This window comes from Lagenorhynchus albirostris, chromosome 1 (genome assembly GCF_949774975.1).
Source record: "Lagenorhynchus albirostris chromosome 1, mLagAlb1.1, whole genome shotgun sequence".
NCBI classification, from domain to species: domain Eukaryota; kingdom Metazoa; phylum Chordata; class Mammalia; order Artiodactyla; family Delphinidae; genus Lagenorhynchus; species Lagenorhynchus albirostris.
The window spans coordinates 95,574,052-95,587,782 of record NC_083095.1 but is presented as its reverse complement, the minus strand read 5'-3'; positions in this window follow the sequence as shown (position 1 = coordinate 95,587,782).

Here is a 13,731-nt window from a genome sequence, read left to right as displayed (position 1 = left end):
TTGGAGAGTCAGTGCCTTTAACCTCCTGTTTGGCCCAGTTTGCAATTTCTGCGGGAAATGAACAGGAATAGGGAGAACCAATGAGAGACTAGCTGGAGGTGTCTGGACGGGCAAATTTAACTCTCATTTCCCACCAGGAAGAGGAATTAACCAAAGGCTCAGCTTGCCGTGCCGGAACCACACTAGGGCCTGAAGCAATCCTGCGGTGTTGCGTCCAGCTCACAATAAAGAGAGTTGAAGAAAGGAGCTCAGGGGCACTGTCATTCACAAACCTGCAGAGTTATAAATGACAGCTATCGTCCAAAAATATATTGAAGTAAGGCTGCCAAGAGCACTTGAAAGCGGGGCAGAATTGCAGGAAACTGATTTCAGGAGGTAGACTGGAATTGCATGAAAAGCATAGGAAAAGAGGCAGAACGTCCACAATGATGCACTTGGCCAAAAAGGGCGTATGCGTTTTTTCCTGAATATATTCAGGAAAAAACGCATACGCCCTTTTTGGCCAACCAAGCAAGCTTGCAAAGGAAATCTGCACTACACTGAAGTCTCACTGCCCCACGGGCAAAAGGGCCATCTGAAAAAAGTGTAAAATCCAGAAAGGCAGGACAGGCCATGGAGAACTGGCAGCCTTGTTATGCTGATGGGCGGGATGTAAACTGCCAACAGCCACTCTGGAGAAGTGTATGGTGTTTCCTGAAACATCTAAAAAAAAAAAAGCAACAGAGCCTAGGGCACTTCCACTTATGCTCCTATAGCTTAGGGAAATTCAAATCAAAAAGACATAGCCACCCCAAAGTTTGGGACGGCTCTGTTTACAAGATCCTCGTTTATGGTACAAGTTCAATATCACAGAAAGCGAAAAATGAATAAAGAATTTGTGGTATTTACGTACAATGCAATATCACTCAGCAATGAAATCTATGTCATCAGGCCCGTAGCACCATAATGAGTGGATTCAGATACGATGATTGTAAGTGAAATAAGTCACACAGAAAAAGAAACATCATAAGATATCACTAATACACGGAATGTAAACTTGGCTACCCAGGAACTGAATTACAAAACAGAACAGGGTCTCAAATGTAGAAAACCAACTTATGCTTGCTTAAGGGGAAAGGTAAGTTGGGGTGCTGCATAAAACAAGAGATTGAAATTAGCACAGATACCGTTCCATAAGCCAAATATGTAATAAACAAGAGCTACTCCTGCCTCAACGAAGTGGACTCAACACCCCATATTAAACGCCTAAGAATATACCTGTCTAGTAAGAATCTTAAAACCTATGGAGTTACATGTCTCCAAAAGAGAATCAAGCGTGTGTACAGCAGCATAAACGCAGCAGTGATAGGATTGGTGAGGTTCGGTGAGCAAATGCAGACCCTTTGAAGTCATATTGCATGGTACCCATTCCATGGGTCACAACTCTCCAGGTTTAAGGGATTCCTCCTTCAGCTAAAACATGCATGTGGAACCCAGAGTATGATCCACCGTGTGATCGGGAAACGTGTTCAAATGTGTCTCAGTTTTGGTCCCCTGGTACTCGGGTGCAACATTCCAGACGCTTTACTAACACTCTCCCCACTTGGAGAGTCAGTGCCTTTAACCTCCTGTTTGGCCCAGTTTGCAATTTCTGCGGGAAATGAACAGGAATAGGGAGAACCAATGAGAGACTAGCTGGAGGTGTCTGGACGGGCAAATTTAACTCTCATTTCCCACAAGGAAGAGGAATTAACCAAAGGCTCAGCTTGCCATGCCAAAACCACACTAGGGCCTGAAGCAATCCTGCGGTGTTGCGGCCAGCTCACAATAAAGAGAGTTGAAGAAAGGAGCTCAGGGGCACTGTCATTCACAAACATGCAGAGTTATAAATGACAGCTATCGTCTAAAAATATATTGAAGTAAGGCTGCCAAGAGGACTTGAAAGCGGGGCAGAATTGCAGGAAACCGATTTCAGGAGGTAGACTGGAATTGCATGAAAAGCATAGGAAAAGAGGCAGAACGTCCACAATGATGCACTTGGCCAAAAAGGGCGTATGCGTTTTTTTCCTGAATATATTCAGGAAAAAACGCATACGCCCTTTTTGGCCAACCAAGCAAGCTTGCAAAGGAAATCTGCACTACAATGAAGTCTCACTGCCCCCCGGGCAAAAGGGCCATCTGAAAAAAGTGTAAAATCCAGAAAGGCAGGACAGGCCATGGAGAACTGGGAGCCTTGTTATGCTGATGGGCGGGATGTAAATTGCCAACAGCCACTCTGGAGAAGTGTATGGTGTTTCCTGAAACATCTAAAAAACAAAGCAACAGAGCCTAGGGCACTTCCACTTATGCTCCTATAGCTTAGGGAAATTAAAATCAAAAAGACACAGCCACCCCAAAGTTTGGGACGGCTCTGTTTACAAGAACCTCGTTTATGGTACAAGTTCAATATCACAGAAAGCGAAAAATGAATAAAGAATTTGTGGTACTTACGTACAATGCAATATCACTCAGCAATGAAATCTATGTCATCAGGCCTGTAGCAGCATAATGAGTGGACTCAGGTACGATGATTCTAAGAGAAATAAGTCACACAGAAAAAGAAATATCATAAGGTATCACTAATACACGGAATGTAAACTTGGCTACCCAGGAACTGAATTACAAAACAGAACAGGGTCTCAAATGTAGAAAACCAACTTATGCTTGCTTAAGGGGAAAGGTGAGTTGGGGTGCTGCATAAAACCAGAGATTGAAATTAGCACAGATACCGTTCCATAAGCCAAATATGTAATAGACAAGAGCTACTCCTTGCTCAACGAAGTGGACTCAACACCCCATATTAAACGCCTAAGAATATAGCTGACTAGTAAGAATCTTAAAACCTATGGATTTACATGTCTCCAAAAGAGAATCAAGCGTGTGTACAGCAGCATAAACGCAGCAGTGATAGGATTGATGAGGTTCGGTGAGCAAATGCAGACCCTTTGAAGTCATATTGCATGGTACCATTCCATGGGTCTCAACTCTCCAGGTTTAAGGGATTCTTCCTTCAGCTAAAACATGCATGTGGAACCCAGAGTATGATCCACCGTGTGATCGGGAAACGTGTTCAAATGTGTCTCAGTTTTGGTCCCCTGGTACTCGGGTGCAACATTCCAGACGCTTTACTAACACTCTCCCCACTTGGAGAGTCAGTGCCTTTAACCTCCTGTTTGGCCCAGTTTGCAATTTCTGCGGGAAATGAACAGGAATAGGGAGAACCAATGAGAGACTAGCTGGAGGTGTCTGGACGGGCAAATTTAACTCTCATTTCCCACCAGGAAGAGGAATTAACCAAAGGCTCAGCTTGCCATGCCAAAACCACACTAGGGCCTGAAGCAATCCTGCGGTGTTGCGGCCAGCTCACAATAAAGAGAGTTGAAGAAAGGAGCTCAGGGGCACTGTCATTCACAAACATGCAGAGTTATAAATGACAGCTATCGTCTAAAAATATATTGAAGTAAGGCTGCCAAGAGGACTTGAAAGCGGGGCAGAATTGCAGGAAACTGATTTCAGGAGGTAGACTGGAATTGCATGAAAAGCATAGGAAAAGAGGCAGAACGTCCACAATGATGCACTTGGCCAAAAAGGGCGTATGCGTTTTTTCCTGAATATATTCAGGAAAAAACGCATACGCCCTTTTTGGCCAACCAAGCAAGCTTGCAAAGGAAATCTGCACTACACTGAAGTCTCACTGCCCCACGGGCAAAAGGGCCATCTGAAAAAAGTGTAAAATCCAGAAAGGCAGGACAGGCCATGGAGAACTGGCAGCCTTGTTATGCTGATGGGCGGGATGTAAACTGCCAACAGCCACTCTGGAGAAGTGTATGGTGTTTCCTGAAACATCTAAAAAAAAAAAAGCAACAGAGCCTAGGGCACTTCCACTTATGCTCCTATAGATTAGGGAAATTCAAATCAAAAAGACATAGCCACCCCAAAGTTTGGGACGGCTCTGTTTACAAGATCCTCGTTTATGGTACAAGTTCAATATCACAGAAAGCGAAAAATGAATAAAGAATTTGTGGTATTTACGTACAATGCAATATCACTCAGCAATGAAATCTATGTCATCAGGCCCGTAGCACCATAATGAGTGGATTCAGATACGATGATTGTAAGTGAAATAAGTCACACAGAAAAAGAAACATCATAAGATATCACTAATACACGGAATGTAAACTTGGCTCCCCAGGAACTGAATTACAAAACAGAACACGGTCTCAAATGTAGAAAACCAACTTATGCTTGCTTAAGGGGAAAGGTGAGTTGGGGTGCTGCATAAAACAAGAGATTGAAATTAGCACAGATACCGTTCCATAAGCCAAATATGTAATAAACAAGAGCTACTCCTGCCTCAACGAAGTGGACTCAGCACCCCATATTAAACGCCTAAGAATATACCTGTCTAGTAAGAATCTTAAAACCTATGGAGTTACATGTCTCCAAAAGAGAATCAAGCGTGTGTACAGCAGCATAAACGCAGCAGTGATAGGATTGGTGAGGTTCGGTGAGCAAATGCAGACCCTTTGAAGTCATATTGCATGGTACCCATTCCATGGGTCACAACTCTCCAGGTTTAAGGGATTCCTCCTTCAGCTAAAACATGCATGTGGAACCCAGAGTATGATCCACCGTGTGATCGGGAAACGTGTTCAAATGTGTCTCAGTTTAAGTCCCCTGGTACTCGGGTGCAACATTCCAGACGCTTTACTAACACTCTCCCCACTTGGAGAGTCAGTGCCTTTAACCTCCTGTTTGGCCCAGTTTGCAATTTCTGCGGGAAATGAACAGGAATAGGGAGAACCAATGAGAGACTAGCTGGAGGTGTCTGGACGGGCAAATTTAACTCTCATTTCCCACCAGGAAGAGGAATTAACCAAAGGCTCAGCTTGCCGTGCCGGAACCACACTAGGGCCTGAAGCAATCCTGCGGTGTTGCGGCCAGCTCACAATAAAGAGAGTTGAAGAAAGGAGCTCAGGGGCACTGTCATTCACAAACCTGCAGAGTTATAAATGACAGCTATCGTCCAAAAATATATTGAAGTAAGGCTGCCAAGAGCACTTGAAAGCGGGGCAGAATTGCCGGAAACCGATTTCAGGAGGTAGACTGGAATTGCATGAAAAGCATAGGAATAGAGGCAGAACGTCCACAATGATGCACTTGGCCAAAAAGGGCGTATGCGTTTTTTCCTGAATATATTCAGGAAAAAACGCATACGCCCTTTTTGGCCAACCAAGCAAGCTTGCAAAGGAAATCTGCACTACAATGAAGTCTCACTGCCCCCCGGGCAAAAGGGCCATCTGAAAAAAGTGTAAAATCCAGAAAGGCAGGACAGGCCATGGAGAACTGGGAGCCTTGTTATGCTGATGGGCGGGATGTAAATTGCCAACAGCCACTCTGGAGAAGTGTATGGTGTTTCCTGAAACATCTAAAAAACAAAGCAACAGAGCCTAGGGCACTTCCACTTATGCTCCTATAGCTTAGGGAAATTAAAATCAAAAAGACACAGCCACCCCAAAGTTTGGGACGGCTCTGTTTACAAGAACCTCGTTTATGGTGCAAGTTCAATATCACAGAAAGCGAAAAATGAATAAAGAATTTGTGTACTTACGTACAATGCAATATCACTCAGCAATGAAATCTATGTCATCAGGCCCGTAGCAGCATAATGAGTGGACTCAGGTACGATGATTCTAAGAGAAATAAGTCACACAGAAAAAGAAATATCATAAGGTATCACTAATACACGGAATGTAAACTTGGCTACCCAGGAACTGAATTACAAAACAGAACAGGGTCTCAAATGTAGAAAACCAACTTATGCTTGCTTAAGGGGAAAGGTGAGTTGGGGTGCTGCATAAAACCAGAGATTGAAATTAGCACAGATACCGTTCCATAAGCCAAATATGTAATAGACAAGAGCTACTCCTTCCTCAACGAAGTGGACTCAACACCCCATATTAAACGCCTAAGAATATACCTGACTAGTAAGAATCTTAAAACCTATGGATTTACATGTCTCTGAAAGAGAATCAAGCGTGTGTACAGCAGCATAAATGCAGCAGTGATAGGATTGGTGAGGTTCGGTGAGCAAATGCAGACCCTTTGAAGTCATATAGCATGGTACCCATTCCATGGGTCTCAACTCTCCAGGTTTAAGGGATTCCTCCTTCAGCTAAAACATGCATGTGGAACCCAGAGTATGATCCACCGTGTGATCGGGAAACGTGTTCAAATGTGTCTCAGTTTTCGTCCCCTGGTACTCGGATGCAACATTCCAGACGCTTTAGTAACACTCTCCCCACTTGGAGAGTCAGTGCCTTTAACCTCCTGTTTGGCCCAGTTTGCAATTTCTGCGGGAAATGAACAGGAATAGGGAGAACCAATGAGAGACTAGCTGGAGGTGTCTGGACGGGCAAATTTAACTCTCATTTCCCACCAGGAAGAGGAATTAACCAAAGGCTCAGCTTGCCGTGCCGGAACCACCCTAGGGCATGAAGCAATCCTGCGGTTTTGCGGCCAGCTCACAATAAAGAGAGTTGAAGAAAGGAGCTCAGGGGCACTGTCATTCACAAACCTGCAGAGTTATAAATGACAGCTATTGTCCAAAAATATATTGAAGTAAGGCTGCCAAGAGGACTTGAAAGTGGGGCAGAATTTCCGGAAACCGATTTCAGGAGGTAGACTGGAATTGCATGAAAAGCATAGGAAAAGAGGCAGAACGTCCACAATGATGCACTTGGCCAAAAAGGGCGTATGCGTTTTTTCCTGAATATATTCAGGAAAAAACGCATACGCCCTTTTTGGCCAACCAAGCAAGCTTGCAAAGGAAATCTGCACTACAATGAAGTCTCACTGCCCCCCGGGCAAAAGGGCCATCTGAAAAAAGTGTAAAATCCAGAAAGGCAGGACAGGCCATGGAGAACTGGCAGACTTGTGATGCTGATGGGCGGGATATAAATTGCCAACAGCCACTCTGGAGAAGTGTATGGTGTTTCCTGAAACATCTAAAAAACAAAGCAACAGAGCCTAGGGCACTTCCACTTATGCTCCTATAGCTTAGGGAAATTCAAATCAAAAAGACACAGCCACCCCAAAGTTTGGGACGGCTCTGTTTACAAGAACCTCGTTTATTGTACAAGTTCAATATCACAGAAAGCGAAAAATGAATAAAGAATTTGTGGTACTTACGTACAATGCAATATCACTCAGCAATGAAATCTATGTCATCAGGCCCGTAGCAGCATAATGAGTGGACTCAGGTACGATGATTCTAAGAGAAATAAGTCACACAGAAAAAGAAATATCATAAGGTATCACTAATACACGGAATGTAAACTTGGCTACCCAGGAACTGAATTACAAAACAGAACAGGGTCTCAAATGTAGAAAACCAACTTATGCTTGCTTAAGGGGAAAGGTGAGTTGGGGTGCTGCATAAAACCAGAGATTGAAATTAGCACAGATACCGTTCCATAAGCCAAATATGTAATAGACAAGAGCTACTCCTTGCTCAACGAAGTGGACTCAACACCCCATATTAAACGCCTAAGAATATACCTGACTAGTAAGAATCTTAAAACCTATGGATTTACATGTCTCCGAAAGAGAATCAAGCGTGTGTACAGCAGCATAAACGCAGCAGTGATAGGATTGTTGAGGTTCGGTGAGCAAATGCAGACCCTTTGAAGTCATATTGCATGGTACCCATTCCATGGGTCTCAACTCTCCAGGTTTAAGGGATTCTTCCTTCAGCTAAACATGCATGTGGAACCCAGAGTATGATCCACCGTGTGATCGGGAAACGTGTTCAAATATGTCTCAGTTTAAGTCCCCTGGTACTCGGGTACAACATTCCAGACGCTTTACTAACACTCTCCCCACTTGGAGAGTCAGTGCCTTTAACCTCCTGTTTGGCCCAGTTTGCAATTTCTGCGGGAAATGAACAGGAATAGGGAGAACCAATGAGAGACTAGCTGGAGGTGTCTGGACGGGCAAATTTAACTCTCATTTCCCACCAGGAAGAGGAATTAACCAAAGGCTCAGCTTGCCGTGCCGGAACCACACTAGGGCCTGAAGCAATCTTGCTGTGTTTCGGCCTGCTCACAAGAAAGCGAGTTGAACAAAGGAGCTCAGGGTCACTGTCATTCACAAACCTGCAGAGTTATAAATGACAGCTATCGTCCAAAAATATATTGAAGTAAGGCTGCCAAGAGGACTTGAAAGCGGGGCAGAATTGCAGGAAACCGATTTCAGGAGGTAGACTGGAATTGCATGAAAAGCATAGGAAAAGAGGCAGAACGTCCACAATGATGCACTTGGCCAAAAAGGGCGTATGCGTTTTTTCCTGAATATATTCAGGAAAAAACGCATACGCCCTTTTTGGCCAACCAAGCAAGCATGCAAAGGAAATCTGCACTACAATGAAGTCTCACTGCCCCACAGGCAAAAGGGCCATCTGAAAAAAGTGTAAAATCCAGAAAGGCAGGACAGGCCATGGAGAACTGGGAGCCTTGTTATGCTGATGGGCGGGATGTAAATTGCCAACAGCCACTCTGGAGAAGTGTATGGTGTTTCCTGAAACATCTAAAAAACAAAGCAACAGAGCCTAGGGCACTTCCACTTATGCTCCTATAGCTTAGGGAAATTCAAATCAAAAAGACACAGCCACCCCAAAGTTTGGGACGGCTCTGTTTACAAGAACCTCGTTTATGGTACAAGTTCAATATCACAGAAAGCGAAAAATGAATAAAGAATTTGTGGTACTTACGTACAATGCAATATCAGTCAGCAATGAAATCTATGTCATCAGGTCCGTAGCAGCATAATGAGTGGACTCAGGTACGATGATTCTAAGAGAAATAAGTCACACAGAAAAAGAAATATCATAAGGTATCACTAATACACCGAATGTAAACTTGGCTACCCAGGAACTGAATTAGAAAACAGAACAGGGTCTCAAATGTAGAAAACCAACTTATGCTTGCTTAAGGCGAAAGGTGAGTTGGGGTGCTGCATAAAACAAGAGATTGAAATTAGCACAGATACCGTTCCATAAGCCAAATATGTAATAAACAAGAGCTACTCCTGCCTCAACGAAGTGGACTCAACACCCCATATTAAACGCCTAGGAATATACCTGACTAGTAAGAATCTTAAAACCTATGGAGTTACATGTCTCCAAAAGAGAATCAAGCGTGTGTACAGCAGCATAAACGCAGCAGTGATAGGATTGGTGAGGTTCGGTGAGCAAATGCAGACCCTTTGAAGTCATATTGCATGGTACCCATTCCATGGGTCACAACTCTCCAGGTTTAAGGGATTCCTCCTTCAGCTAAAACATGCATGTGGAACCCAGAGTATGATCCACCGTGTGATCGGGAAACGTGTTCAAATATGTCTCAGTTTAAGTCCCCTGGTACTCGGGTGCAACATTCCAGACGCTTTACTAACACCCTCCCGACTTGGAGAGTCAGTGCCTTTAACCTCCTGTTTGGCCCAGTTTGCAATTTCTGCGGGAAATGAACAGGAATAGGGAGAACCAATGAGAGACTAGCTGGAGGTGTCTGGACGGGCAAATTTAACTCTCATTTCCCACCAGGAAGAGGAATTAACCAAAGGCTCAGCTTGCCGTGCCGGAACCACACTAGGGCCTGAAGCAATCCTGCGGTGTTGCGGCCAGCTCACAATAAAGAGAGTTGAACAAAGGAGCTCAGGGGCACTGTCATTCACAAACCTGCAGAGTTATAAATGACAGCTATCGTCCAAAAATATATTGAAGTAAGGCTGCCAAGAGCACTTGAAAGCGGGGCAGAATTGCCGGAAACCTATTTCAGGAGGTAGACTGGAATTGCATGAAAAGAATAGGAAAAGAGGCAGAACGTCCACAATGATGCACTTGGCCAAAAAGGGCATATGCGTTTTTTCCTGAATATATTCAAGAAAAAACGCATACGCCCTTTTTGGCCAACCAAGCAAGCTTGCAAAGGAAATCTGCACTACAATGAAGTCTCACTGCCCCCCGGGCAAAAGGGCCATCTGAGAAAGGTGTAAAATCCAGAAAGGCAGGACAGGCCATGGAGAACTGGGAGCCTTGTTATGCTGATGGGCGGGATGTAAATTGCCAACAGCCACTCTGGAGAAGTGTATGGTGTTTCCTGAAACATCTAAAAAACAAAGCAACAGAGCCTAGGGCACTTCCACTTATGCTCCTATAGCTTAGGGAAATTAAAATCAAAAAGACACAGCCACCCCAAAATTTGGGACGGCTCTGTTTACAAGAACCTCGTTTATGGTACAAGTTCAATATCACAGAAAGCGAAAAATGAATAAAGAATTTGTGGTACTTACGTACAATGCAATATCACTCAGCAATGAAATCTATGTCATCAGGCCTGTAGCAGCATAATGAGTGGACTCAGGTACGATGATTCTAAGAGAAATAAGTCACACAGAAAAAGAAATATCATAAGGTATCACTAATACACGGAATGTAAACTTGGCTACCCAGGAACTGAATTACAAAACAGAACAGGGTCTCAAATGTAGAAAACCAACTTATGCTTGCTTAAGGGGAAAGGTGAGTTGGGGTGCTGCATAAAACCAGAGATTGAAATTAGCACAGATACCGTTCCATAATCCAAATATGTAATAGACAAGAGCTACTCCTTGCTCAACGAAGTGGACTCAACACCCCATATTAAACGCCTAAGAATATACCTGACTAGTAAGAATCTTAAAACCTATGGATTTACATGTCTCCGAAAGAGCATCAAGCGTGTGTACAGCAGCATAAACGCAGCAGTGATAGGATTGTTGAGGTTCGGTGAGCAAATGCAGACCCTTTGAAGTCATATTGCATGGTACCCATTCCATGGGTCTCAAGTCTCCAGGTTTAAGGGATTCTTCTTTCAGCTAAAACATGCATGTGGAACCCAGAGTATGATCCACCGTGTGATCGGGAAACGTGTTCAAATATGTCTCAGTTTAAGTCCCCTGGTACTCGGGTGCAACATTCCAGACGCTTTACTAACACTCTCCCCACTTGGAGAGTCAGTGCCTTTAACCTCCTGTTTGGCCCAGTTAGCAATTACTGCGGGAAATGAACAGGAATAGGGAGAACGAATGAGAGACTAGCTGGAGGTGTCTGGACGGGCAAATTTAACTCTCATTTCCCACCAGGAAGAGGAATTAACCAAAGGCTCAGCTTGCCGTGCCAGAACCACACTAGGGCCTGAAGCAATCTTGCGGTGTTGCGGCCAGCTCACAAGAAAGCGAGTTGAAGAAAGGAGCTCAGGGGCACTGTAATTCACAAACCTGCAGAGTTATAAATGACAGCTATCGTCCAAAAATATATTGAAGTAAGGCTGCCAAGAGGACTTGAAAGCGGGGCAGAATTGCAGGAAACCGATTTCAGGAGGTAGACTGGAATTGCATGAAAAGCATAGGAAAAGAGGCAGAACGTCCACAATGTTGCACTTGGCCAAAAAGGGCGTATGCGTTTTTTCCTGAATATATTCAGGAAAAAACGCATACGCCCTTTTTGGTCAACCAAGCAAGATTGCAAAGGAAATCTGCACTACAATGAAGTCTCACTGCCCCCCGGGCAAAAGGGCCATCTGAAAAAAGTGTAAAATCCAGAAAGGCAGGACAGGCCATGGAGAACTGGGAGCCTTGTTATGCTGATGGGCGGGATGTAAATTGCCAACAGCCACTCTGGAGAAGTGTATGGTGTTTCCTGAAACATCTAAAAAACAAAGCAACAGAGCCTAGGGCACTTCCACTTATGCTCCTATAGCTTAGGGAAATTAAAATCAAAAAGACACAGCCACCCCAAAGTTTGGGACGGCTCTGTTTACAAGATCCTCGTTTATGGTACAAGTTCAATATCACAGAAAGCGAAAAATGAATAAAGAATTTGTGGTACTTACGTACAATGCAATATCACTCAGCAATGAAATCTATGTCATCAGGCCCATAGCAGCATAATAAGTGGACTCAGATACGATGATTCTAAGAGAAATAAGTCACACAGAAAAAGAAATATCATAAGGTATCACTAATACACGGAATGTAAACTTGGCTACCCAGGAACTGAATTACAAAACAGAACAGGGTCTCAAATGAGGAAAACCAACTTATGCTTGCTTAAGGGGAAAGGTGAGTTGGGGTGCTGCATAAAACCAGAGATTGAAATTAGTACAGATACCGTTCCATAAGCCAAATATGTAATAGACAAGAGCTACTCCTTGCTCAACGAAGTGGACTCAACACCCCATATTAAACGCCTAAGAGTATACCTGACTAGTAAGAATCTTAAAACCTATGGATTTACATGTCTCCGAAAGAGAATCAAGCGTGTGTACAGAAGTATAACCGCAGCAGTGATAGGATTGGTGAGGTTCGGTGAGCAAATGCAGACCCTTTGAAGTCATATTGCATGGTACCCATTCCATGGGTCTCAACTCTCCAGGTTTAAGGGATTCTTCCTTCAGCTAAAACATGCATGTGGAACCCAGAGTATGATCCACCGTGTGATCGGGAAACGTGTTCAAATATGTCTCAGTTTAAGTCCCCTGGTACTCGGGTGCAACATTCCAGACGCTTTACTAACACTCTCCCCACTTGGAGAGTCAGTGCCTTTAACCTCCTGTTTGGCCCAGTTTGCAATTTCTGCGGGAAATGAACAGGAATAGGGAGAACCAATGAGAGACTAGCTGGAGGTGTCTGGACGGGCAAATTTAACTCTCATTTCCCACCAGGAAGAGGAATTAACCAAAGGCTCAGCTTGCCGTGCCGGAACCACACTAGGGCCTGAAGCAATCCTGCGGTGTTGCGGCCAGCTCACAATAAAGAGAGTTGAAGAAAGGAGCTCAGGGGCACTGTAATTCACAAACCTGCAGAGTTATAAATGACAGCTATCGTCCAAAAATATATTGAAGTAAGGCTGCCAAGAGCACTTGAAAGCTGGGCAGAATTGCAGGACACAGATTTCAGGAGGTAGACTGGAATTGCATGAAAAGCATAGGAAAAGAGGCAGAACGTCCACAATGATGCACTTGGCCAAAAAGGGCGTATGCGTTTTTTCCTGAATATATTCAGGAAAAAACGCATACGCCCTTTTTGGCCAACCAAGCAAGCTTGCAAAGGAAATCTGCACTACAATGAAGTCTCACTGCCCCCCGGGCAAAAGGGCCATCTGAAAAAAGTGTAAAATCCAGAAAGGCAGGACAGGCCATGGAGAACTGGGAGCCTTGTTATGCTGATGGGCGGGATGTAAATTGCCAACAGCCACTCTGGAGAAGTGTATGGTGTTTCCTGAAACATCTAAAAAACAAAGCAACAGAGCCTAGGGCACTTCCACTTATGCTCCTATAGCTTAGGGAAATTCAAATCAAAAAGACACAGCCACCCCAAAGTTTGGGACGGCTCTGTTTACAAGAACCTCGTTTATGGTACAATTTCAGTATCACAGAAAGCGAAAAATGAATAAAGAATTTGTGGTACTTACGTACAAGGCAATATCACTCAGCAATGAAATCTATGTCATCAGGCCCGTAGCAGCATAATGAGTGGACTCAGGTACGATGATTCGAAGAGAAATAAGTCACACAGAAAAAGAAATATCATAAGGTATCACTAATACACGGAATGTAAACTTGGCTACCCAGGAACTGAATTACAAAACAGAACAGGGTCTCAAATGAGGAAAAC